Genomic DNA, 27,274 nt, shown 5'->3' on the forward strand with positions numbered 1-27,274 from the left:
CTGACTCACCTTCATTTCTTAAAGTAATGATGGCCACTCGTTTTTCTTTACTTAGCTGCTTTTTTCTTGCCATAATACAAATTCTAACAGTCTATTCAGTAGGACTATCAGCTGTGTATCCACCTGACTTCTCCTCAATGCAACTGATGGTCCCAACCCCATTTATAAGGCAAGAAATCCCACTTATTAAACCTGACAGGGCACACCTGTGAAGTGAAAACCATTTCAGGGGACTATCTCTTGAAGCTCATCAAGAGAATGCCAAGAGTGTGCAAAGCAGTAATCAAAGCAAAAGGTGGCTACTTTGAAGAACCTAGAATATGACCTATTTTCAGTTGTTTCACACTTGTTTGTTATGTATATAATTCCACATGTGTTAATTCATCGTTTTGATGCATTCAGTGTGAATCTACAATTTTCATAGTCATGAAAATAAAGAAAACTCTTTGAATGAGAAGGTGTGTCCAAACTTTTGGTCTGTACTGTATATATATATATATATATATACAGAGGAAAAATGGCGGCACTGGCTATAAATAAGTGAAAAATCGGGTGCACGTTCCTAGGGAATAGACTTCTCACCCCACAATAGAATCCAGAAAATGGACGGCACTCCAATAAGATGAAAAAATCGATGATACCTTTATTCAACCATCCGGTGCAACGTTTCGGCTCACAATGAGCCTTTTTGAAGCTAGAAAAAGGCTCATTGTGAGCCGAAACGTTGCACCGGATGGTTGAATAAAGGTATCATCGATTTTTTCATCTTATTGGAGTGCCGTCCATTTTCTGGATTATATATATATATATATATATATATATATATATATATATATAAACTAAAAAATAATTATAAAAAATAAAGAGGAAAGCATCCCCAGGGTAAAGTACCCCATCCATACAGACAAAGACATTTAACCAAAGGATCAGACTCATGTCTTGCTGTGTTTTCATAATATATTGAGGAAGTTTATAAAAGGGAATATTAAAAACACGCAGAGGAGTTGTGATTATCAATTGCAAATTACTAAATAAGAGTATAACTGTAGGAATAACAGAATAGTTCAACTAGGTATTAAACTGAAGGTGGTAACTGTTAATAATAAATAATAAATAGTAAATAACGGAGCCAAATGTAAAGAGAACCTAAAGAAAGGTAATTCAAAGCAAAAGAAACTAGTGCCTGGAGACAGATCAGCAGGTTGACAGGCATGGCCACTGTTCGTCGGCACGTGGCGAACACTGTCTGTACTCAGCGCGCGCTTACTGCTGAGGTTAAATAAGAGGTGTGGGAGGAAAGGGCTGCGCTGGTTGGAGGAGCTTGAGAAGTGGGGCGGGGTTAGGAGCGCCACGAGTGAAGCTGCATGGGGAGAATGGGACGATGTGGGAGCGCATTGCCACTTCAGAGAATGCGCAGATAGTACAAGATAGGAAGTGCTGAGGGGAACATGAACTAATAAATAGAAAATTGAGTTTTTGAGCTTGAGAAGGGACACAAAATTTTTTATAATATAATAAGCATCTGAATCTAATATGGAGGGGAAGCATGAGATTTGATAACATGAACACTGGTGTGCATATAAATACATACACTGCCCGTCCCAAAAAAAAGTCGCCACCAAAAATATTTTGTTTGACTGCCTTTAGCTTTGATTACAGCACGCATTCGTTGTGGCATTGTTTCGCTGTGGCATTGCTTAGATTTCTTTCCATCCAGTGTTGCATTAATTTTTTACCAAGATCTTGCATTGATGATGTTAGAGTCTGACTGCTGCGCAAAGCCTTCTCCAGCACATCCCAAAGATTCTCAATGGGGTTAAGGTCTGGACTCTGTGGTGACCAATCCATGTGTGAAAATGATGTCTCATGCTCCCTGAACCACTCTTTCACAATTTGAGCCTGATGAATCCTGGCACTGTCATCTTGGGATATGCCCGTGCCATCAGGGAAGAAAAAATCCATTGATAGAATAACCTGGTCATTCAGTATGTTCAGGTAGTCAGCTGACCTCATTCTTGGAGCACATACTATTGCTGAAACTAGACCTGACCAACTGCAGCAACCCCAGATCATAGCACTGCCCCCACAGGCTTATACAGTAGGCACTAGGCATGATGGGTGCATCACTTCATCTGCCTCTCTTCTTACTCTGATGCGCCCATCACTCTGGAACAGGGTAGATCTGGACTCATCAGACCACATGACCTTCTTCCATTGCTCCAGAGTCCAATCTTTATACTCCCTAGCAAATTGAAGCCTTTTTTTCTGGTTTGCCTCACTGATTAGTGGTTTTCTTACGGCTACACAGCTGTTCAGTCCCAATCCCTTGAGTTCCATTCGCATTGTGTGTGCGGAAATGCTCTTACTTTCACTATTAAACATAGCCCTGAGTTCTACTTTTGTTTTTCTTCGATTTGATTTCACCAAACGTTTAAGTGATCGCCTATCACGATCATTCAGGATTTTTTTCCCGCCACATTTCTTCCTTGAATACGATGGTTCCCCACAATACTTCCAGTTTTTAATAATGCATTGGACAGTTCTTAACCCAATTTTTGTAGTTTCTGCAATCTCCTTAGATGCATGCCAATGATTTGACCCTTCTCAAACAGTCTAACATCTTTTCCACGACCACGAGATGTGTCTTTCGACATGGTTGTTTAAGAAATGAGAAGCAACTCATTGCACCAGATGGGGTTAAATAACTTGTTGCCAGCTGAAAGATAATCACCCATGCAGTAATTATCCAATAGGAGGCTCAGAACTATTTGCTTAGTTAAATCCAGGTGGCCACTTTTGTTTTGGACAGGCAGTGTATATACTGCACATAACACTTAACCAATGAAGAGGGTGGATGTGTGGAGAGAAAATAACCAATTGACAAACTGATAGTGGTAGAGGGGGAGAGTATATGGATTATGAATCAAGGAAAAAATAGAATGAATAAAAATGAATGAATGGATAAATACATTAGGTATCATAGGGAGAATGAAACATATTAAATCGGATATATACAGGGAGTGCAGAATTATTAGGCAAGTTGTATTTTTGAGGATTAATTTTATTATTGAACAACAACCATGTTCTCAATGAACCCAAAAAACTCATTAATATTGACTCATGAATATTTTTGGAAGTAGTTTTTAGTTTGTTTTTAGTTTTAGCTATTTTAGGGGGATATCTGTGTGTGCAGGTGACTATTACTGTGCATAATTATTAGGCAACTTAACAAAAAACAAATATATACCCATTTCAATTATTTATTTTTACCAGTGAAACCAATATAACATCTCAACATTCACAAATATACATTTCTGACATTCAAAAACAAAACAAAAACAAATCAGTGACCAATATAGCCACCTTTCTTTGCAAGGACACTCAAAAGCCTGCCATCCATGGATTCTGTCAGTGTTTTGATCTGTTCACCATCAACATTGCGTGCAGCAGCAACCACAGCCTCCCAGACACTGTTCAGAGAGGTGTACTGTTTTCCCTCCTTGTAAATCTCACATTTGATGATGGACCACAGGTTCTCAATGGGGTTCAGATCAGGTGAACAAGGAGGCCATGTCATTAGATTGTCTTCTTTTATACCCTTTCTTGCCAGCCACGCTGTGGAGTACTTGGACGCGTGTGATGGAGCATTGTCCTGCATGAAAATCATGTTTTTCTTGAAGGATGCAGACTTCTTCCTGTACCACTGCTTGAAGAAGGTGTCTTCCAGAAACTGGCAGTAGGACTGGGAGTTGAGCTTGATTCCATCCTCAACCCGAAAAGGCCCCACAAGCTCATCTTTGATGATACCAGCCCAAACCAGTACTCCACCTCCACCTTGCTGGCGTCTGAGTCGGACTGGAGCTCTCTGCCCTTTACCAATCCAGCCACGGGCCCATCCATCTGGCCCATCAAGACTCACTCTCATTTCATCAGTCCATAAAACCTTAGAAAAATCAGTCTTGAGATATTTCTTGGCCCAGTCTTGACGTTTCAGCTTGTGTGTCTTGTTCAGTGGTGGTCGTCTTTCAGCCTTTCTTACCTTGGCCATGTCTCTGAGTATTGCACACCTTGTGCTTTTGGGCACTCCAGTGATGTTGCAGCTCTGAAATATGGCCAAACTGGTGGCAAGTGGCATCTTGGCAGCTGCACGCTTGACTTTTCTCAGTTCATGGGCAGTTATTTTGCGCCTTGGTTTTTCCACACGCTTCTTGCGACCCTGTTGACTATTTTGAATGAAACGCTTGATTGTTCGATGAGCACGCTTCAGAAGCTTTGCAATTTTAAGAGTGCTGCATCCCTCTGCAAGATATCTCACTATTTTTGACTTTTCTGAGCCTGTCAAGTCCTTCTTTTGACCCATTTTTCCAAAGGAAAGGAAGTTGCCTAATAATTATGCACACCTAATATAGGGTGTTGATGTCATTAGACCACACCCCTTCTCATTACAGAGATGCACATCACCTAATATGCTTAATTGGTAGTAGGCTTTCGAGCCTATACAGCTTGGAGTAAGACAACATGCATAAAGAGGATGATGTGGTCAAAATACTCATTTGCCTAATAATTCTGCACTCCCTGTAGACGATACTAGCTTTCCAGCAGTGACCGTTATAGATAAATTTATCCTCGAAACAGCCCATGTACAGGTTCGTGAAGCTCGGTGCGAAACGCTACCCATCGCGGTCCCCTTCTGCTGTTTGTAAATTTTCCACTCAAATGAAAACACGTTATGTGTGAGAATAAAGTAAACTGCATCCAAGATAAACTTCTTGTGTTTGGGGGAAAGATGGCAGTCGGTTTCCAGGTAATGACTCGCAGTTCTGATACCTGCTTCGTGTGGGATGGTTCCCATTTGATATCTTTCAGCAAAGTGATAGGTTGTGTGGAGTCTTTTAAGTGAGAAGGAAGGTTCACAACATGTTTTTGCAGGAAAACGTCCACATCATGAGAGAGATTACAAGTTAATGAATTTATCCCATAGATAATTGGTCTTCCTGGTGGGTTTCTAATATCCTTATGGACTTTTGGTAGATGGTAGAATAGTGCACTGTTCGGGTGGTCCACTGTTATATATTCCCTCTCCTTCTTAGATAAAACTTGGTCTTCCTCAGCCTGTTTCAGCAGGGCAATAAGATTCTTTTTGTCTTCTGTAATTGGATTAAACGGGAGGGGTATGTAATAAAGTGGATCATCTAAAATCCTGTCTCCTTTTTTTATATAATCGTCCTTATTCTGAAGGACTATTCCACCTCCCTTTTCTGCGTTCCTGATAACAAGGGGATCATTATTGTTCAGTTCAATCAGTGTGTCTTTTTCCTCTTTGGTCAAGTTGTTCTTAGTCTTGATGTTGTTATTGATGTTTATCATATCTTTGGGCACTAGTGAGAAGAAGTGGTTAATACAATTCCCTCTGTGGTGGGTGGGGTTAAAGTTTGATTTTGGTTTTAAGCTGGTATGAATGGTAACCGGTATATCAGTAATCTCTGGGTCTTCCTCTTTTATGCCAGCCATAGGTTGTCTAGTTCCAATGGCAAAATGCCTTTGGATTGTAACATTTTTAACGAATGTATTGAGATCGACAAAGAGTTCAAATTCATTATATTTATCAGCAGGACTAATGTTCCCATTGCTAACAATTTCTGATGGATTGGCACACAAATGAAGAGCTATGGTGAAGGTTTTCTTTACTTTCTTTACAGGGTTGTCCAGTATCCATTCTATTTCTTATTTTTGATGCAAATGTGATGGAAATTAGCCCACTTACCAATGTAAAATTATTAAAGACCAGGGCATTCCCTCTTTACTCCCCAATGTGAAATGTAAGCCTTTGCTATAGCATAGCCCAAAGCGGTGGCTCAGCTGTGATCTGCCTGTACATTTACAAAATGATCAGTAGCTTTACTGCTGCTTCTGATTCAGGGCATTTAACACAACAAAGGGTGGTCAGGCCCTTATTAAAAGGATATTTTTGACCTGTGAATGGCATACAATTGGCTCTTCACTCAAGAATGATGCAATAAACTGCACACTCAAGGGTTTGGATGCAAGTAAAATTCCACCTTGCACCTCATCACTCTGGGACATTGAGTGCCACCAAACAACACTCTTTTACACTCAAGAATGATGGTAGGAAACAGGCAGATACACTTGTAACAGGGACAATAGCTTTTATCGTACACTTGAGGAAACAAGCTTGATGGTTGCAAACATCTCACAAGAGGCAATAGGCTTAGTGATTACAGTCTGTCATGGGTCAGCTTGCATATGACCATAGTCTCTTGATAAAGGTACAGGCTTCGTAAGTGTCAATATGCACATTTAACACAGCCCCTTTAAGAGACACCAGCTCACTCTCCCTTTGCTTGTGTTGCACCCAACTTTCCTGTGTGTTAACACTCCCAGGAGTTGTCAGAGTAACAGCAGAGGAGATATCTGTATCTGCAGTTATCGTCACGACTGTCTCATCATGTGGTGCAGTACCGCATAATCTGCACAGTTTCTAATGGCATTGTGACAGGATAGTTGCCAAGAGTCCTGAATTTACAGAGACTGTCCCTAATTTTCAGAGACAGCCCTGGCAAATTTGGGCTGTTCTGGGCTGAAAATAGCTGGGGCTTTTTCAAACTCTGTCCATAAGTGAGCATTCCTAGGTGGGTTTTGGGTGTTCTGTTTCAGGGGTTACATGCCCCAAATTTACCAACAACAATTCTGGTAAGTATGACAGAATATCAGGCTGTATTGTACCACCTTGTTTTGCCCAAATATCCCCATTACAATGGTTGGCTGGTCTCTAATACCAGAATGGACTCGTTCACAGGCCAAGGCTGTTTCCAGGACTCAGGGGCTAGGTGGCTCCTCTCAGCCCCCTTAACTCCTCTGTGGTTCTCAGATGGCCTATCCTGGTCCTGAAGTGGTGCATCCTTAAAGCTAAAGCCTCTCACCTCCATGCTTCATTCCTGGTCTCATCTACATTTTTCCATGACGCCTGCCTGCACCTCTATTAATCCCCCCTGGGGAACGCACGGCTAGTGTGGGGATGAAAGCATTTTGCCCTCCCAATGATTTATAGTTAAGCCAAACTAATGCCATGTATTCCAAAAAGCTAACTCTTTCACTTCCAGTGGTGCACCCTTATTCATACAGTGAAATACACATTACACACACTGCAGTAAGGATGAGCGAACCAGTTTGGGCCTGAATCTTTTCAGGTTTGTTTCTGGCAAATCCACGAAATCGTCAATCCTCAATCGTCCATTTCCGTTTATTCTATATCATAGTTAGAATAAAAAAAATTGGGGGACTTGTTCAGTTCAATTAAACCAGCATATACAGTACAGACCAAAAGTTTGGACACACCTTCTCATTCAAAGAGTTTTCTTTATTTTCATGACTATGAAAATTGTAGATTCACACTGAAGACATCAAAACTATGAATTAACACAGGTTCTTCAAAGTAGCCACCTTTTGCTTTGATTACTGCTTTGCACACTCTTGGCATTCTCTTGATGAGCTTCAAGAGGTAGTCCCCTGAAATGGTTTTCACTTCACAGGTGTGCCCTGTCAGGTTTAATAAGTGGGATTTCTTGCCTTATAAATGGGGTTGGGACCATCAGTTGCGTTGAGGAGAAGTCAGGTGGATACACAGCTGATAGTCCTACTGAATAGACTGTTAGAATTTGTATTATGGCAAGAAAAAAGCAGCTAAGTAGAGAAAAACGAGTGGCCATCATTACTTTAAGAAATGAAGGTCAGTCAGTCAGCCGAAGAATTGGGAAAACTTTGAAAGTAAGGGCTATTTGACCATGAAGGAGAGTGATGGGGTGCTGCGCCAGATGACCTGGCCTCCACAGTCACCGGACCTGAACCCAATCGAGATGGTTTGGGGTGAGCTGGACCGCAGAGTGAAGGCAAAAGGGCCAACAAGTGCTAAGCATCTCTGGGAACTCCTTCAAGACTGTTGGAAGACCATTTCAGGGTACTACCTCTTGAAGCTCATCAAGAGAATGCCAAGAGTGTGCAAAGCAGTAATCAAAGCAAAAGGTGGCTACTTTGAAGAACCTAGAATATGACATATTTTCAGTTGTTTCACACTTGTTTGTTATGTATATAATTCCATATGTGTGAATTCATAGTTTTGATGCCTTCATAGTCATGAAAATAAAGAAAACTCTTTGAATGAGAAGGTGTGTCCAAACTTTTCTGTACTGTAGGTGATCAGTACACCAATACACAGGCTAGGACAACAAATTATCTGTGAGTATTATTGTGAAATTGATTATATTCAAACCCTCATACACGTGAGTACTACACCAATACACAGGGTATCACACAAAATTATCTGTGAGTGGTAACAAATTAAAGCCTAAATCCATTTCCATTTATTTCTGTCTCCAGATGTTTCCAATCACAATTTTTTTGAGGAGGGGATGTTTATTGACATTATTAAAATCAGCATATACCCGATTACTATACCAATAGGGTAGTGCCCAAAGGTGCAACATTATCGTTGAGGAGAAAGAGGATGAGGTTGTGGATTTGATGGCTCAGTCCTCTCAGTCGCAGCAGGATGATGTGGAGGTGACTTTGGAGTCTAACACCATTCCATGGTGCCAGGCATCACAGTTATCCTAATGCTCCTCCTTATTGCAGCCCCAAAGAAGGCTTTCAGTGGAGCTCTCTCATTCTTCACTGCACCTTCCTAGTGGGGCACCTTCCTTTTTCCTAAGAAGTGGCAAAAAAAAATGCATGAGATGCTCCGATGCTAACATCAGGGGGGCTGCCTGGGTGAAAATATGGGAAGACAAATTACCTTACAACCAGGAAACACTGTGAGCAGATGCCTGCCGCCAGCGTGTCTGAAAGGGAGGTTCCTCTCCACCCCCTGCTGAATCACTCCACTCCTGCTGCTAGGAGCTGCAGAAGCCGCAGCAGCAGTAGCCATTTCAGTTTCCTCGACATGATGGAACAGTTTTTCCACATGCTGCACCAGGCTGAGGCCAGTCAGTAAGCTGACAGCTCCCACCTCAACTCCCAGGTTCAAGCCTATCTGAACTCTGGCCACTCTCTGGCACATATCCTGTTTCCTTAACCCTTATTTATTCTTTCTTGCCCAACCGACAGTGTCAGGTCGGAGAGGGTTTTCAGCGCCACATGGGGGCATGGTGACACCCAAATGGACCACGTTGTCCTCCCCCAGAGTCCAAAACATCACTTTTGTCAATATTAACCAAGCCTGTATCGGTGAGGATTTTCACACTCCTTTGTCTGAGGCCGATGAATAGATCTTGCCCTGCTGGCAGTGCCCCATCTTGCCATTGTTGCTGCCTGCCTTTCTGCCTCCATCATGCCACCGCCATCATCATGCCACTGCTGCGACCTGCCTACTGTCATGTTCTGTTTGGCCACTATTGCTTCTACCCTCATGCCGCCACCACTATCATGCCAACTATCATGTTCTTTACTGCTGCTGCTGCTGCCTCCATCATGCCTGACACCATCATGCCACTGCTGCAACCTACGTAACATCATGCACCTTACGGCTGTTGCTGCTTCTTATATCATGCCACCATCACCATCATGCTAACTATGAGATCTGCCAACCATCATGTTCTCTACGGCTGCTGCCACCTCCATCAAGCCACCACCACCATCATGCCACTGCTGCAGCCTGCCAACCATCATCTTCTGTAATGCTGCTGCTGCCTCCATCATGCCACCGCCACCATCATGCGATTGCTGCGACCCGCCAACCATTATGTTCTGTACGGCTGCTGCTAATGCCACCATAATGCCACTGCTGCGGCCTGCCGACCATCATCTTCTGTAAGGCTGCTGCTCCCTCCATCATGCCACTGCTGCCATCATGTCACTGCTGCAACCTACCGTCCATCTTCCGTAAGACTACTACTGCTGCCTCCATCATCCTGCAGCCTGCCAACATGTACCATATGGCTGCTGCCGCTGCTCCTCACTGCTACTCCCCTATTGCCAAAACCATTAATGTAAAGGATCTGCCACTACTACCACTACTACTATTACTAATACTACCCATAGTATGATCCACGCAATGCCACTATATCCATGCAATGCCACTATACCCATACCATAACTTTTCCACATCCACACTGCACTGCTGCTGAAGAGAATTTTTCTAGGCTTGTTCACAACGAGACACTTTTTCTTCTGATGATCAACTCTTGTGCTTGTTATATAGGCAGGCATCCCTGTTAGGAATAATTTTGGGATGCTTGGTCGCCCAAGCCACTTTTTTATAATTTTTTTTTATCTCATATAAATAAATATCATCTGCCCCTAATAAGGAACAATTTTTGGAAGCTTTGGAATATGAAAAAGCATAACACATGTGTGTTTTTAAAGGAGGAGGTAAAAAAGAAAAAAAATCATCAAAAAAATAAACAAAAATAGATAACAAGTTTTTCTGAGTCCTCTGAGGTTAGAGGGGGTTATATATCAATTTTCAGGGCAATTGGTACAACTTTGGTTCAGCTAGAATCGATTCAGGTCTGAACCAAAAATTTTCAAAGATTCGGCGAACGTGAACCAAACTGAATCTCGAGTGGTTCATTAATCTCTACACTGCAGTAACTAATACATAGTGTGTGTTTTCACTATCTCAAATGAGGTTATCCTGCAATCCTTTGCATCTTGCCTGAGGTAATATCGCACCATGACATGATAGGCCACCTGCAACATCTTCCACCAGTCTATAGCTATGTATAGGGTTTTTTCATACAGGGGATTTCATCCACAATAGTGCAATACCTTACTGCCATTCCTCAGCAGTACATTAGCACATATTACATTGCATCTCAAACATGGTGCATCATACATGGATGCAACCTACAGTTTATACACAGAGTTGTCCGAGTTAACGTAAATTGGGCCTCATGTAACTAAATGCCATTAAACAAATATATATATAAAAATATAAAATATACTCATCTACAGTATTTCTCCCTTGCCATTTCCTGTGGCTCAGCCCCAGTCTTCCTCCCAGAGTTTGTATACAAGGCTACAGTGGTGATGTGCAGGTAACTGGCATATTAACAATGCAGCAGTTTCATGCTGCATACTGTTCACTAACCTGAAATACCGTATCATAGTCACATAATAGTTCAAATGTTTAAATTAGGTGGAGAGGCCATGCAACAGGGTCAAACAATAATCCATAGCAACATTAACCAAAAAAGATATGGCTTCTTACATGTCATCTACTACATTTTAGGAAATTAACAATGCATAGAATTTTGGATATTTATTTAAAATGAAATCTCTACCATATATTGTGTTAGTATAATCACTCCTCCATTCTTAAATGCCATGAATCTTGACACCAGTTTTTCCAGATATTAATTATGTATCTTGAAAGTCAAAGTATACAGTCATAAATATCTTACATAAGTATTGGAGATGAGCGAATTTCTTAAAAATTCGATTCGGCCGGCTCAACGAATTTTCAGAAAAGATTTGAATTGATCCGAAATTATTTGTGGCGAATTGCGTTAAAAAGCAGCTAGAGCCTTTATAGTGCTGTAGAACATTGTGCCTTGCAGTAACATGCATAGGGAGTCTGCTGTGGTAGTGAAACAATACTGTGAGTCAGTATGACATGCAGATGACAGGCGTCGCTCTTAGAATCACTGCACACTTCACTTATTTGGGTGTTTACAGGGCCAATAACTCAAGTGTTAACTCAGCCTTACAGGGAGTGCAGAATTATTAGGCAAATGAGTATTTTGACCACATCATCCTCTTTATGCATGTTGTCTTACTCCAAGCTGTATAGGCTCGAAAGCCTACTACCAATTAAGCATATTAGGTGATGTGCATCTCTGTAATGAGAAGGGGTGTGGTCTAATAACATCAACACCCTATATTAGGTGTGCATAATTATTAGGCAACTTCCTTTCCTTTGGCAAAATGGGTCAAAAGAAGGACTTGACAGGCTCAGAAAAGTCAAAAATAGTGAGATATCTTGCAGAGGGATGCAGCACTCTTAAAATTGCAAAGCTTCTGAAGCGTGATCATCGAACAATCAAGCGTTTCATTCAAAATAGTCAACAGGGTCGCAAGAAGCGTGTGGAAAAACCAAGGCGCAAAATAACTGCCCATGAACTGAGAAAAGTCAAGCGTGCAGCTGCCAAGATGCCACTTGCCACCAGTTTGGCCATATTTCAGAGCTGCAACATCACTGGAGTGCCCAAAAGCACAAGGTGTGCAATACTCAGAGACATGGCCAAGGTAAGAAAGGCTGAAAGACGACCACCACTGAACAAGACACACAAACTGAAACGTCAAGACTGGGCCAAGAAATATCTCAAGACTGATTTTTCTAAGGTTTTATGGACTGATGAAATGAGAGTGAGTCTTAATAGGCCAGATGGATGGGCCCGTGGCTGGATTGGTAAAGGGCAGAGAGCTCCATTCCGACTCAGACGCCAGCAAGGTGGAGGTGGAGTACTGGTTTGGGCTGGTATCATCAAAGATGAGCTTGTGGGGCCTTTTCGGTTTGAGGATGGAGTCAAGCTCAACTCCCAGTCCTACTGCCAGTTTCTGGAAGACACCTTCTTCAAGCAGTGGTACAGGAAGCAGTCTGCATCCTTCAAGAAAAACATGATTTTCATGCAGGACAATGCTCCATCACACGCGTCCAAGTACTCCACAGCGTGGCTGGCAAGAAAGGGTATAAAAGAAGAAAATCTAATGACATGGCCTCCTTGTTCACCTGATCTGAACCCCATTGAGAACCTGTGGTCCATCATCAAATGTGAGATTTACAAGGAGGGAAAACAGTACACCTCTCTGAACAGTGGCTGGGAGGCTGTGGTTGCTGCTGCACGCAATGTTGATGGTGAACAGATCAAAACACTGACAGAATCCATGGATGGCAGGCTTTTGAGTGTCCTTGCAAATAAAGGTGGCTATATTGGTCACTGATTTGTTTTTGTTTTGTTTTTGAATGTCAGAAATGTATATTTGTGAAAGTTGAGATGTTATATTGGTTTCACTGGTAAAAATAAATAATTGAAATGGGTATATATTTGTTTTTTGTTAAGTTGCCTAATAATTATGCACAGTAATAGTCACCTGCACACACAGATATCCCCCTAAAATAGCTAAAACTAAAAACAAACTAAAAACTACTTCCAAAAATATTCAGCCTTGATATTAATGAGTTTTTTGGGTTCATTGAGAACATGGTTGTTGTTCAATAATAAAATTAATCCTCAAAAATACAACTTGCCTAATAATTCTGCACTCCCTGTACAGGTCAATGTTAGCACCAGGTATAAAGAACCGTGCAGAGCCCCAAGATCCTACTGTAGCGTAAAAGAGCGCACTCCTTTTACACCGTCGTCATCCACATAGATGTCTACAGAACCTGTTCTATTAAATGCTTATACACGCAGAGCCATGGGCGTACATAGAAATCATTGGGCCCCATAGCAAGAATCTGAATTGGGCCCCCTAACTCCACCTATTACCCACCCTGGCCCATCCCACCACCTGCCCTGACTCCTCCCCTGCCACACCCCAGTTGTATTCCTACTGACCCAGAGAATAAAGGGCACAGGTCAGTTTAGCCACAAAGGGAACACTGTAGGAATAAAACCCATAAAACAGTGGAGCAACTGTTTTTTTTTTTCAATTCCACCCTATTTGGAATTTTTTGCCTGCTTCCCACTAAATTGTATGCCATATTAATGTACAACTTGTATCGCAAAAAATAAGCCCTCATATAGATATGTGAACAGAAAAATAAAAAAGTTATGGCTCAAGGAAGATAGGGAAGAAAAATGAAAATGAAAAAATGAAAATGAAAAAATGAAAAAACTCCAGGATCATAATGATCAAAAGGGTTATCCAACCCCTATTATGCCCCCCAAAATGCAACAGTTCTTCACCCTTATGTCCCCAGAATACGCCACATGCCCCCTCCCCTCACATCAATGAGTTCCCCTCACTCACGGCATCTGAGAGTGTTAAAAACCGGAAGTGTGGGATTACTCTTCAGGCGCGCTTTCCTCCAGCGGAGATCGGGAAAAGCACCATGTTCTATAAATAAGCCACAGCCTGTACTAGGCTTCCAGACTCATTGTTAGTATATCACAGTTTAGGCCAGGTGGCAGCACTGAACTGTGATATAGTGATTTCTATATAGACTAATGGAGCAATTTACATCTGATGATTGTAAGTTGTGGTCCACTTGGGGGACCTAACAAAAAGTTTAAAAAAAGGTAAAAGTTTTGAAAATATAAAAAAAACGTAAAAAACTTAAAATCACCCCATTCCCCAAAATTAAAAGAAACAAAAAAAATAGCATTATGGGCATCGCCGCATGCGAAAATGCCTATACTATTAAAATATTTTAAAAAGTTAGCCCATATGGTGAATGGCATAACAGAAAAATATTTAAAAAAAGGCCAATTCACGTTTTTTTCATTACTTTATCGCCCAAGAAAATTGAATAAAAAGTGATCAAGTCATACACACCCCAAAATGGCATTGTCAAAAATGACAGATCGTCCCACAAAAAATGAGCCCACACACATCTCCGTAGGCATAACTACAAAAAAGTTAGAAGGGTCAGAAGATCGCGATGAAAAGAAAAAAAAAATTTTTTATGAAGTGAGTCCTTGTATTTAAGTTTTATTTAGACTATTTTTTAAATGTTTCTGTGGGAATTGGAACTCACAACCATCTACATTAAAGGCAAGAACCTTAACCACTGGGCTATAGAGCTTAATGCTAAGTCATTGATGAAAAACCTCATAGAAGTTTCTCTTGTATGAAAAAGCTCTTAGAAGTTTCTCTTGTTTGACACAAGAGAAATTTCTATGAGGTTTTTCAGTAATGACTTAGCACTGAGCTCTATAGCCCAGTGGTTAAGCTTCTTGTCTTTAATGTAGATAGTTGTGAGATCAAATAGAAATATTTGAAAAATAGAGTCTAAATTAGACTTGTATACACAGGGTGTCCCCCAAGCATGGTGACCATGCTTGGGAATACCTCTTTCATGTTCTTAACACTGACTCCATATATGGACACATCCATATATGGAGTCAGAGCAAGGACTCCTAAGCTGGAAAATTCCCCTGACTGAGCAAGCAGGGCCCGGAACAGAAGAAAAGTGGGTGGGGCCTTCCTTGCACTCTGGGCCCCATAGCGTGGGCTGCCTATATTAGAAGTATGCCACTGTGTAGAGCCCCCTGACACAGTGGAGAGGGTTTCAGCAGTAAGTTTGTGTTGACATCACTGCTTATTTTGCCCTTCCTCTGATCCATCAGAACAATAACCCCCCAAAAAACGGATGCTGTCTGTTGAGCAACCGCCTTCACTCGGTCAGAATTTGGTCAGTAATCCATCAGTACTGCTAAAGCCCAAAAAAACATGAGTGGTTCCAAAACAGAGGTGACACGTGAATGGAATATTTGCATGTCTTCTGTGTTTTGTAACCACTCCTGCTTTTGGCTACCAAATCATAAGCCAATTCTGATGGGACCATACAAGCCTTACAGCTGCTATACAGACAGGATCCATTGTGTGTCTCATTTTTCCTTCCTTCTGACAGATCAGAAGAAGAGTCAAATAAATGATGATGTCAACCATGCCAAAAAGTCTAAATAATGGCTGAGTCATGGAGTGGGGAGGGTGGGAGAACAGCATAAGAGGTCCACAGAGTGGCCCAATGACATAGTGTTAAGGTAGCAGCAGCATGAGGAGACCACAGAGTGGCCCATTTACAATAGTGTTTAGGTGGCAGCAACAGGAGACCGCAGAGTAGTGATGTGGTAGCAGCATGAGGAGACCACAGAGTGGCAAGGTGACATAGTGTAGAGGTGGCAGCAGCAGCATGAGAAGACCACAGACTGGCAAGGTGACATAGTGTGGAGGTGGCAGCAGCAGCATGAGGAAGCCACAGACTGGCAAGGTGACATAGTGTGGAGGTGGCAGAAGCAGCAGCATGAGGAGGCCACAGAGTGGCACAATTACATAGTGTGGAGGTGGCTGCAGCAGCATGAGGAGACCTGAGTGGTGAGGTGGCAGTAGCATCAGGAGACCACAGAGTGACCCGGTGACAGAGTCGGGAGGTGGGTGGCAATAACAGTACCCGCACGCACAGAGCCCAGGAAGGGAGGCGGCCACTCATGGTCACCTGACTGCAGCACACCCGTCATCCTCCCCGAAGCCACCAGCCCACATCACACATTTTGTGCTCCAAAACAAACTACAAGTCATGTGAGAGAAACACATGACTACATGGGTCAAAGGGCAAAGGCATGTCAAATATCTATTACACTCAATGCTGCAAATAACTACGCATAGAATGTATCAATAGTGTGTCGCATGTATGCCACCATCAAATCTAGCAAATAATAAGAATTCAAATAAAAAGTACATCATGGAGAAAAAGGACAAGCCCACCATTATATTGAAGACCTATGAAGTACAATATGATTGTTATCACAAAGAGACTTCATGATCAAGGGGATGCACATGCAAAGCAACCTAGTGGACGGACGCTGTGTATATCGGTAACCCCCATAATAAAGTAATATAAACTAAAAAATGAAAATCTGTGAATTAAACCCAACCAGACTGATACACGTCCTGTGTGAAATATACCAGTCCGATCAGTATCATTACAAGTGCATTGGTCCCTGTTCCCACAGGGATACCAATGCACTCGTATAACTCACCATTTGAAATAAAAAAAAATAAAAAAAAAAATAAACAATGATGGGCTTGTGGCTCAATCACCACTAGGTTAGAAATACCATATGTTATATTGAAAATGGGAGAAAACATACAACACAATATGTCAATAGCTTGAAATATATGTAGCTTGAAATCTGAAGCCTTGGGGAACTTGTAAAGCTTGCAAAACACAAAAGATCCACGCTGGCTTGGTCGATCCCATCGAATTCACCAACACACTGCAAGTAAAACAAGAAAAATTTAAATTTATCTCAAAAGAGCACCAAAAAACAAGATAAAAGACAGACAATATCATAATGCTAAAGTGGTGAGAATTAGGTTAGACCAAAATCCAAGGTTTATAATACACATTTAACCCTCCTCATTCTCTCCATATTCTCAGCTAGGAGGACAACTTGGGCAGTCAGGGCTTCCACAGCATCTGGGAGGTGGTTGGGTCCCACACTCCGCTATCTGGCCGTGGGCAGCGGATCGTAGGACAGGCCAGGCCTTCCTATCTTCAGGTGATTCAGAGTGGTGATTTTTCCCCAGGATGCCAATAGCAAGCTCCTTAAAAAATCTAAGAACGGGATATCCGGGTGCTGAACCGACAGCATCTTCAGCTGGCGTTTGAGAGGTTCGTCAAGGACACCTTTGATAAACTGCTCTCTGAGGGTCTGATCTTGTCCCTAAGCTTCATGGGCATCTAGCTGGATAACTGCCCGCAAAGCTTCTTGCAGGGATAGGGCAAAGTCTCTTAATGGTCCTAGTGTCAAAGGTGGTACTGAGTCGGTCTAGGATCTGCACAGCTGTCTGTTGCTCTAGCTGGGGCTAGGACGTGACCTCTGGGAGCTCAGCTCCCTGTAACTGACCAATCAGGATTTCCACTTTCTGGTCCTGAGATACTGGATATAGCTTAAACCAAGGATGCTCAACCTGCGGCCCTCCAGCTGTTGTAAAACTACAACTCCCACAATGCCATTCTGTAGGCTGATAGCTGTAGGCTGTCCAGGAATGATGGGAGTGGTAGTTTTGCAACAGCTGGAGGGCCGCAGGTTGAGCATGCCTGGCTTAAACATAGCCAGCAGTTTATGGCGGAATTCCCTGAGTGAATGGGTAACATGGCATAGTAAGAGGCATAATGCATGTGGCTGCTGCAGGTGGATCGCTGCAGTCCGACTGGTTGTTTTCTTCACTGTCAGACATGGGTATTTGCTACCAGACTAAAGGGGTAAACATAGGCTAGATTGCATTTTTTGGGCACTGTGCTATGAGCAGCAGCAGCAGAATTTGTGTGTGGCTCATTTAAAAGTAGCTGCGACTGCGCAATTTTGGGGAGTATAATGCTCTGGCAGGCACACAACAGTCCCAAACAGTCTTTAACGATGTTACTTTCCCCAGTAGTACTCACTCAGATCTCTGGACGGAGTTTCTCGGGATCCGGTGAAGCGAGAACTGCCTTTGCCCTTTTCCAAGATGGCCGCCGCTTCACTTCTTGTAAGGGTGCCATCGATTTCCTTTGTCTTCCCTGGTGCTGGCGTAAGCTGAATATGAAGGAGGAGCTTCGAGGGTGGAGCTGCCACTTCCCTTCTCTTTACTGTGAAGTCGCTCCTTGTAGGCAGGGCTGGATTTTCTGCATTTCTCCAGCTTTCCAGCTTCTCGATTGAAGCGGTTAAATATGACTGATTAACCCCTCGGGTGCCGGCGCGCACAGATTTGCGCCTGCCGCTCTGCAGTAAATTCAATAAAGTCACTTCTCAAGGGTTTTCTGTTGATTATGTAGGCTTTACAATGGGGTGGCACACAGTTTTGCATTATCAGAATCCTGTTTGTGACGCTAAATGATGCAACGGACGGGTTCAGCGTTTGGGGTAATCCTTACCCTTTAAGAGGTTTTTACGATTATATGTCCCTCTGACAGAGTAAACTGTTGTGACGCCAGTTGCCTTCCAGCAACAGAAGCACAAAGCTCCCTTTAAGTGAAGTGTTGGTACCCAGGTGTAGGATTGCCAGGGTGGTGTAGAAGTGGCCACAATATCCCTGAAGTGGTTGTGTTGCACGTGTCACGGTGGATACTGTTGGATCCCAGACATGGCCATCCGAAGCAGCGCAAAAGGGTAGTTAACTTGGATAGTGTTCACCTCACTGGACAGATGGAACACCCTGGACTGGAGCAGAGCTCCAGCAGCAACCACAGCTGAAGTACAACTCACTCCAGCCAGGAAACCACAGAAGATATAAGCCAAGTGACTACACCCAGTCAGGGAGTTAACCCATACAGCACCAGACAGAGGGAGGCTACAAATTAAAGGGGAAGTGCACACACAAGCATACCAAACATGTAACCACCGGCAACAGCATGCATGGCAACCATGTCACGGCAATCACCCAGAAGGCCGAGACACTGCCACCACATGCTCTCACAGCAACACGTTGCAAGAGGCAACCGCAAGTGTGGCAAAATTGTCACAGCGTACACCATAGGCCGTGACACTGACATGGGGGCATGATGGCTGACATGGGGGGCATGATGGCTGACATGGGGGGCATGATGGCTGACATGGGGGGCATGATGGCTGACATGGGGGGCATGATGGCTGACATGGGGGGCATGATGGCTAACATGGGGGGCATGATGGATGACATGGGGGGCATGATGGATGACATGGGCGGCATGATGGATGACATGGGGGGCATGATGGATGACATGGGGGGCATAATGGCTGACATGGGGGCATGATGGCTCACATGGTGGGCATGATGGCTGACATGGGGGGCATGATGGCTGACATGGGGGGCTTGATGGCTGACATGGGGGGCTTGATGGCTGACATGGGGGTCTGATGTAGCTTTGATGGCTGACATGAGGGGCTTGATGGCTGACATGGGGGGCTTGATGGCTGACATGGGGGACAAAATGTAGCTTTGCTTGTGTTGGCAAAAATCCTTGCACCGGCCCTGATGGAAGTTTAACAGTTGCTTTACTTTGCATAAACGATAATCCAAACAATCCACAGAACAGGTTTTAGCAGGACTTTGGCAGGCAAACAACTTCTGCAAAACAAACTTCTCTCTGCTGAATCTGTAGTGTACTCTCTCCGCTCTGCTATGTCAGCAATATTACATGCTTGATGCTGTTGTTCTGTCTCTCACTGTGATCCTCCACTGTGAACTTCTTGTCCTAGCTGGCTTTTAGGGAGAGCTCAGTCCCATGGGGACGAGCATCTGCGTTTCTCCCTACAGCATGGAGTACAGGAAACTCACTGGTTCTAACTAGATCGTACTTTCTCCTTGGAGGAGAGTATAAGCTGGAAAGCCAGGTTCCACCCTCTGTAGAGTAGCACTGCCAAGTATGCTGCCACCCGCTGGGGAACCAGGTTATTATATGAACAAACACTAATGCAAAGGAATTAATGCACACTACATGGAGGACCTGGAATAAAGGCATAAGATGACATAGTTATTGCATATACTGACAGAAGCAGGAGTGGTAATGCGTTACAAATGTATTTTTGGGGCCCACCGTACGGATACATTCAAATATTACCTGCTCACATAGCAGCAAGATGCTACCAGATAATTGAATATCGGGGTCCCTGCAGCATCTTTGAGAAGGTAGGTCCTGGGGAAAAGAGGATACTGGCGAGCTTTCCTCTATAGCTAGAAGTCATCTCAACTCTGATCGTGTCTATAATAATAAACTGGGGAGTTTCTTTAATAATCTATGAAGTTTTTTTATATGAACATAGGCTGGTTGAGGTGCTGTACATTGAATATATGTATGTAGTGCAGTAAGTCTACTGTGTTGTGTGCCACTTGTGCAGGGGGTGAGAGACTAGGGTCCCACCTTACTCAGGGGCCCACCAGGGGATTTTAGGAAAAAATCCAATTCATTACCACGAACAATGAGGAAATTCTGATTTGATGCAAATCTAATATTTCCTGAAATTCGGATCGAATTCCACTTCAACTTTGATTCACTCATCTCTAATAAGTATATCTTCATTAAGTGCTCACAATGGTCTTCTGATCAACACAGAAATTGAGGCTACAACACAGAATTCAAAAGCGTAGGCCAACATTTTCATGTGTTATGAAGATTATTACATCTACTTCAACTTCAAACCTTTTGAGAAAAAGACGTCGCAACCTATGCCTATTTGGCTATAAGGTGGCATTCTCATCATTTTACCCTCCCTTTAAAGGAAAACATAGCACTAGCAGGAGGAGTATTCAATCATCCAGGCCATAGTACAGCATATCTTAAGTCAAAATTAACTAGATATGTTAAAGGAGTTGTCTACTTTATTAATATTGATGGCCTATCCTCAGGATAGGTCATCACTAGTGTCCGTGGACTTCAAGCCGAATTTCAGGGAAAATTAGTTTTGCCACAAAGCCAAATTTCCTCATGCTTCATGATAACAAATACATTTTCCCTGAAATGGTGGGGGGGAAGAATCATACCCACCTCATCAATTTGAGTGCAAAGAGGCTGCCGTGGCCATCTTGCTTAAAGATATCACGCAAAATCTTGTGCGCGGTAACGTATTATGTCACCTTGCCGGTCAACGTGATGATGTCATCACACATTGCGTGAGATTTTGCACTGGATCTTTAAGCAAGATGGTCGGTGCTGCCTCTTTGCTCTCGAATGGATAAGGTAAGTAAGATTTAATTTGGAAAAAAAATGATCTCAGACGCCACTATCAGAGATGAATGTGGCTTCTGAGGGGTTTAAAGATGGGGAATGCTCTTCATCACAATGCAAATTTTTTCATAAAATTCGGCAAAGCAGCCAAATCAAATTTTTAAGAACTTCGCTCATCTCTAGTCATCAATATCAGATCAGCAGAGGCCTGACTCCCTGCACCCCCGCCGATCAGCTGTTTGAAGAAAAGGCAGAGCTAGTAAAAGCGTTGGCTTCTCTTCAGCGCTCACCTGTTCGCAATTGCAACCGCAGCAGTGAACAGGTGTAATTACACCTAAAAAGTCATCCCATTCAGTTCTGTGAGACAACTCTTTCCTGTTCACTTTAATGGAAGTGAATGGGACAGCTGAGATGTAATTACACCTGCTCACCGCTGTGGTGTAGCTACTGGAGTTATGGCAACAGCGAAGTGCCAGCATCTCAGCCCTTTCTAGAACTCTGCTTCTACTGGCTAGCTCTTACTTTGGTTATTGCCATCTTGGCCTATTATGGAATAACCCTTTAAGAAATATACGTCTTTCTTACCACTCAGTTACAAAGAGGATGTCACACGGATCGGTGGTGAAGCATCTTCTAGATTTCTAACGAGGTTCATTGAATTCTAACTCACTACTAGCAGATAAAGAGCTAGCATTTTCATATCTCAGCTGTTTGTAAGCAATGTCTGGCACTGGCAGTATGATCACGGGCATAGTGATGGCACTGATGCACCTTATCAAAGCATTTGATACACTTTGATCAAACCTGCTGCCCAAGATAAGGTTCTCACATATTGCCACAGGCTTGAATCTGACAATGAAGCTGCAATCTTCAGCATCTTAATACTGAATCTTCACAAGCTACTTTTTTTAGCATTTTAAACACTTATTAAAACAGATCTTTATTTCAAGTTTTTATAGTATTTTTCTACAAGGGTTTTTGGTGGTATTTTAGCATATTTTGCAACATTTTTAGTATGTTTCTCTGAGAGAAAGAGAGGATGCGCAGATTAAAGAAGAGGGGGACTTTAAAACCACTGTGCTTAACCTCTTTTATTTTTAATACTTATTTTTATTTGATAAGTGGTAGAATTTTTATGTAGCAGTTTGAGGTATAGAGAAATTTGCGCTGTCACCTCTCCTGACATGTCTGCACGAGTAAATAATTGTATATTGTAGTGCCCTGGAGCAAGGGTACTTTGGAGTCTGGATGTTTGTGAAGCCATCAACTCACTACTTTAGTGCACTTTGAAGGGGTAACTTATACTGTAATTTATGTAGTTATTTGTATTTATTCTGTTTTATACTGTTCATTTGCACAGTGATTGCATTGTATTTGCACTGAGTTGTGCAAAGGGTTAATGCACAGCCAGTTTACGCTAAGATGTGGGGAATTTCCAGGCTGTTCACTGAGAAACGATAAATTTTCCACTGTTACCACAAGGGACTAAGCAGGGCTAAGTTTTGGAGGTAAAAAGACAGACACTATTCATTTGTGACCATCTGGTTTAGCTGTTTCAGACTGTTGCTTATGACTAAAAACTGTTTAGTTATTCCCATTGACTTGTATTGGGGCCCAATATAAGTGTAAAGCAGCTTTCAGCTGTGACATTTTTTATGTTAAACTGTGCTTCTCCAGCTTCCCCCTCCTACTAGAAGGTTCTAGATCAGTTATAAATTGTATAAAAGTAGACCAGTTAGAGCCACTAGTTGTCTGCAGGAAGGGACCAGTGTTTAGCAGGTGAGACTCTGCTAGACTGCAACAGTGACCAAAAGAAGATGCTGAGATGGGAAACTCTGCCACAGACCATGGGAACCATCCGGACGACTGAGCCACAAACACTGGACCATCAGCCCTTTGATCAGGGTAGCAGTGTTCTAGGAAAGAAAGGGACAGCTATCTCAGACCTTTCCTCAGCACATAACTGTCACGAGGGTGTCAAGAACCACGCCTGACTCCGTTATACCCGGGGTCAGGAAGTCGCAGCGGTTGGCTGCGCGCTCTATGTGAGATAGGGCTGTTTCCTTATGGTAGCTTTCTGGGTTTACTTGGCAACCCTTTTTGGCTCACTCAGGGATCCGTAGCTCCTTCTCCTCAGCTGTTCCTTGTCCAGCACTCCCAACCTCCTTATATTCCCCTCTCACACTTCTCTGGTTGCCAGATATAGAGCTTCCTGCCTGGACATCTATTCTGACCCTCTGGAGCTGTGTTGCTGCGTTCTCTGGTTGTTGGTCCAGAACGCTACCCTCCGGATCCCTGTTGGACCTTTGTGGTCTGCTGTGGTCGCCGACCTGGGTGTATGTGTTTGTCTGTATTGTCTGTCCTCTCCCTGGTGTTTCCCTCTTAGTGTCAGTGGTGCGGACTAGCGATCCCACCGGCCCGTTCACTATCTAGGGCTCATTTTAGGGAAAGCTAGGGTTTAGGCACGTGATCGCCGCACGGGTGAGGAACCCGTCTAGGGACGTCAGGGCAGTCAGGTGCCAGCCGCAAGGTGAGTCAGGGGTCACCACCTTTCCTTCTCCCTTGGGCAGGGCTTTCCCTTTTCCCTCCCTGTGCGTGACGCCGGTCATTACATTATATCTGGCCCTTATTTTGTGTAGGTAAAAAAAAAAAAAATTTTTTTTTTACCTACTTAGAATCCAGTATGGATCAAATTGCTGCTCTGTCCAAACAATTTCATGGCCTGTCTTTGGAGATGGCAGGATTGAAGGCGTCGGTCCTCCAGCAACAGCAGCAATTACAACTGACCGCAAGCCCAGCGGTTGCTACTGGTAACCAAGTTGTTGCGGAACCCAAGGTCCCTCTCCCTGACAGATTTTCTGGGGAAGGGACAAGTTTTTGACATTCCGTGAGGCCTGTAAATTATATTTTAAACTGCGCCCTTACTTCTCTGGTAATGAAGATCAGCGGGTGGGGGTTGTTATTTCCCTGCTGCAGGGGGACCCGCAGTCCTGGGCGTTCTCTTTACCTACTGATTCCCAGGCTCTTTGGTCAGTGGATGAGTTTTTCGGGGGCTTGGGTCTCATATATGACGACCCTGACCGAGTCGCACTGGCTGAATCAAGATTACGGAGACTCCTACAAGGAGAGCGGCCGGTAGAGGAGTATTGCTCTGACTTCCGTAGGTGGGCTACGGATACCCAATGGAACGACCCGGCTCTTAGGAGTCAGTTCTGCTCTGGGTTATCCGAAAGGGTTAAGGATGCGCTTGCATTATATGAGACCCCCTTTTCCCTTGATGCGGTTATGTCCCTTTCTATCCGAATAGATAGACGCCTTAGGGACAGGTTGAAAAAACCGGAGCAATTGGTAACCCCTCCCAAGCAGCAGTTAGTCTGTACGGACTTAGACGAGCCTATGCAGCTAGGAGGAACTACTTGTCAGGTCCGTCCTCCTGAGGCTCGCCGTAGGCGTGGGGTTTGTTTTTTTTGTGGGGAGAGGGGTCATTTCATTAATGTCTGTCCTTCTTTCCTCAGAAACAAAAGACTGTCGGAAAACTACTAACCCCAGGCTGTGTGGAGGATGTCAGCCGGGGGGTATACGTTTCCTCCATACGTACATCGCAATTTGTGTTGCCAGCAGGTTATTGTTTTTGGTGATAAGACGGAGACTATTTCTTTCTTTCTAGACAGTGGAGCAGAGGTAAATTTGATAGATGCCCATTTTGCCCGCACTATGGGTTTGTCTCTCTGTACGCTACAGAGACCTATTCCCATATTCGCTATTGATTCTGCTCCTCTGTCTCAGAGAAACCTCACCCACATTGTTCATAATTTACACCTTCGGGTAGGGGACCACCATAACGAGATGCTTTCATGTTATGTTCTGAAGGGGCTTCCCACTCCGGTAGTGCTGGGTCTTCCCTGGTTGGTAGTGCACAATCCAGTGGTGGATTGGCAGGCCAGGGAGATATTGGAGTGGAGTGAGCAGTGCAGAGAAAATTGCTTAAATAGCAATTGCTTAGTCGCCTCCATAACTACCCTACCTAAATTTATTTCGGATTTTGAGGATGTTTTTTCTGAAAAGGGTTGTCAGAAGTTACCACCTCATCGTCCTTATGATTGCCCGGTTAACCTTATTCCCGGCGCAAAATTACCCAAGACCAGGTTATATAATCTTTCGGGTCCAGAGAGACAAGCCATGAAAGATTATATCTCCGAGAGCTTGGCTAAGGGACACATCAGACCCTCTTCTTCACCCGTGGCTGCAGGGTTTTTCTTCGTTAAAAAGAAAGATGGGGGCCTGCGTCCTTGCCTAGATTTTCGCGAATTAAATCGGATAACCATCCGAGACCCATACCCTCTTCCTCTCATTCCTGACCTGTTTAACCAGATTGCGGGTGCTAGGTGGTTCTCCAAACTTGATCTTAGGGGGGCCTACAATCTGATTCGTATTAAGGAGGGGGATGAGTGGAAGACAGCTTTTAACACCCCTGAGGGGCATTATGAAAATCTAGTTATGCCTTTCGGTCTGACCAATGCTCCTGCCATCTTTCAACATTTCGTTAATGACATTTTTAGTCATCTAATTGGCAGGTTTGTGGTAATATACCTAGATGATATTTTAATTTATTCGTCTGATCTGAGAACACATGAGGTGCATGTCAGACAAGTACTGCAGGTCCTACGGACGAATAAATTATATGCTAAAATTGAAAAATGTGTCTTCGCCGTTCAGGAGATACAATTCCTAGGTTATTTTTTATCTGCTTCAGGTTTCCGTATGGATCCTAGGAAGGTCCAGGCAATATTAGATTGGGATCTTCCTGAGAACCTCAAAGCACTGCAACGGTTCTTGGGCTTCGCGAATTTCTATAGGAAATTCATTAAAAATTATTCACTTATTGTAAAACCTCTTACTGACATGACTAGGAAGGGGACTGATTTTTCTAAATGGTCTGACGCCGCTAAAGTTGCTTTTTCCTCTCTAAAAGAGAGGTTTACCTTGGCACCTGTACTAGTCCAACCTGATGTCTCTCAGCCTTTTATTGTTGAAGTCGATGCGTCAGAGGTGGGAGTGGAGGCGGTGCTGTCTCAGGGTCCGTCTCCTGGCAAATGGCGTCCTTGTGCTTTCTTTTCTAAAAAACTATCTGCAGCAGAAAAGAACTACGATATTGGCAATAGGGAACTATTAGCTATTAAACTAGCGTTTGAATAATGGCGTCACTTTTTAGAGGGGGCAGTCCACCCAGTCACTGTGATTGCGGACCACAAAAATCTTCTGTACCTCGAATCAGCTAAGCGTCTCACCCCTAGACAAGCTAGGTGGTCGCTATTTTTTACCAGGTTTAACTTTGTGATTACCTATCGTCCTGGGGCAAAGAATACAAAGGCTGATGCACTATCTCGTTGTTTCCCTGGAGGGGGTAATGTGAGTGATCCGGTGCCCATTCTTCAAAGAGGAGTGGTTGTTTCTGCGGTACACTCTGTTCTGGAGGGGAAGGTGTTAGAGGCCCAGGGGGACGCCCCGGTCTCTTGCCCCTCAGAGAAATTGTTTGTACCGTTGAACCTGCGTTTCGAATTATCAAAGGAACATCATAATTCGGCACTTGCTGGGCACCCGGGTAGTAAAGCAACCTTGGAGCTATTGTCTCGTCGTTTTTGGTGGCCAAGGTTGCGTCAGGATGTATTGGATTTTGTGTCTTCTTGTTCTACCTGTGCGCATGCAAAAGTTTCACATACACGTCCTGCAGGGTCTCTATTACCACTCGTCATTCCCAATAGACCATGGTCACATCTGTCAATGGATTTTATCACTGACTTACCTTTGTCTGCGGGTAAAACAGTTATTTTGGTAGTAGTGGACAGGTTTAGCAAAATGGTACACTTCATTGCGTTACCCGCACTACCTAATGCTAAGACTCTT

This window comes from Bufo bufo, chromosome 2 (genome assembly GCF_905171765.1).
Source record: "Bufo bufo chromosome 2, aBufBuf1.1, whole genome shotgun sequence".
In the NCBI taxonomy this organism is placed as follows: Eukaryota; Metazoa; Chordata; class Amphibia; order Anura; family Bufonidae; genus Bufo; species Bufo bufo.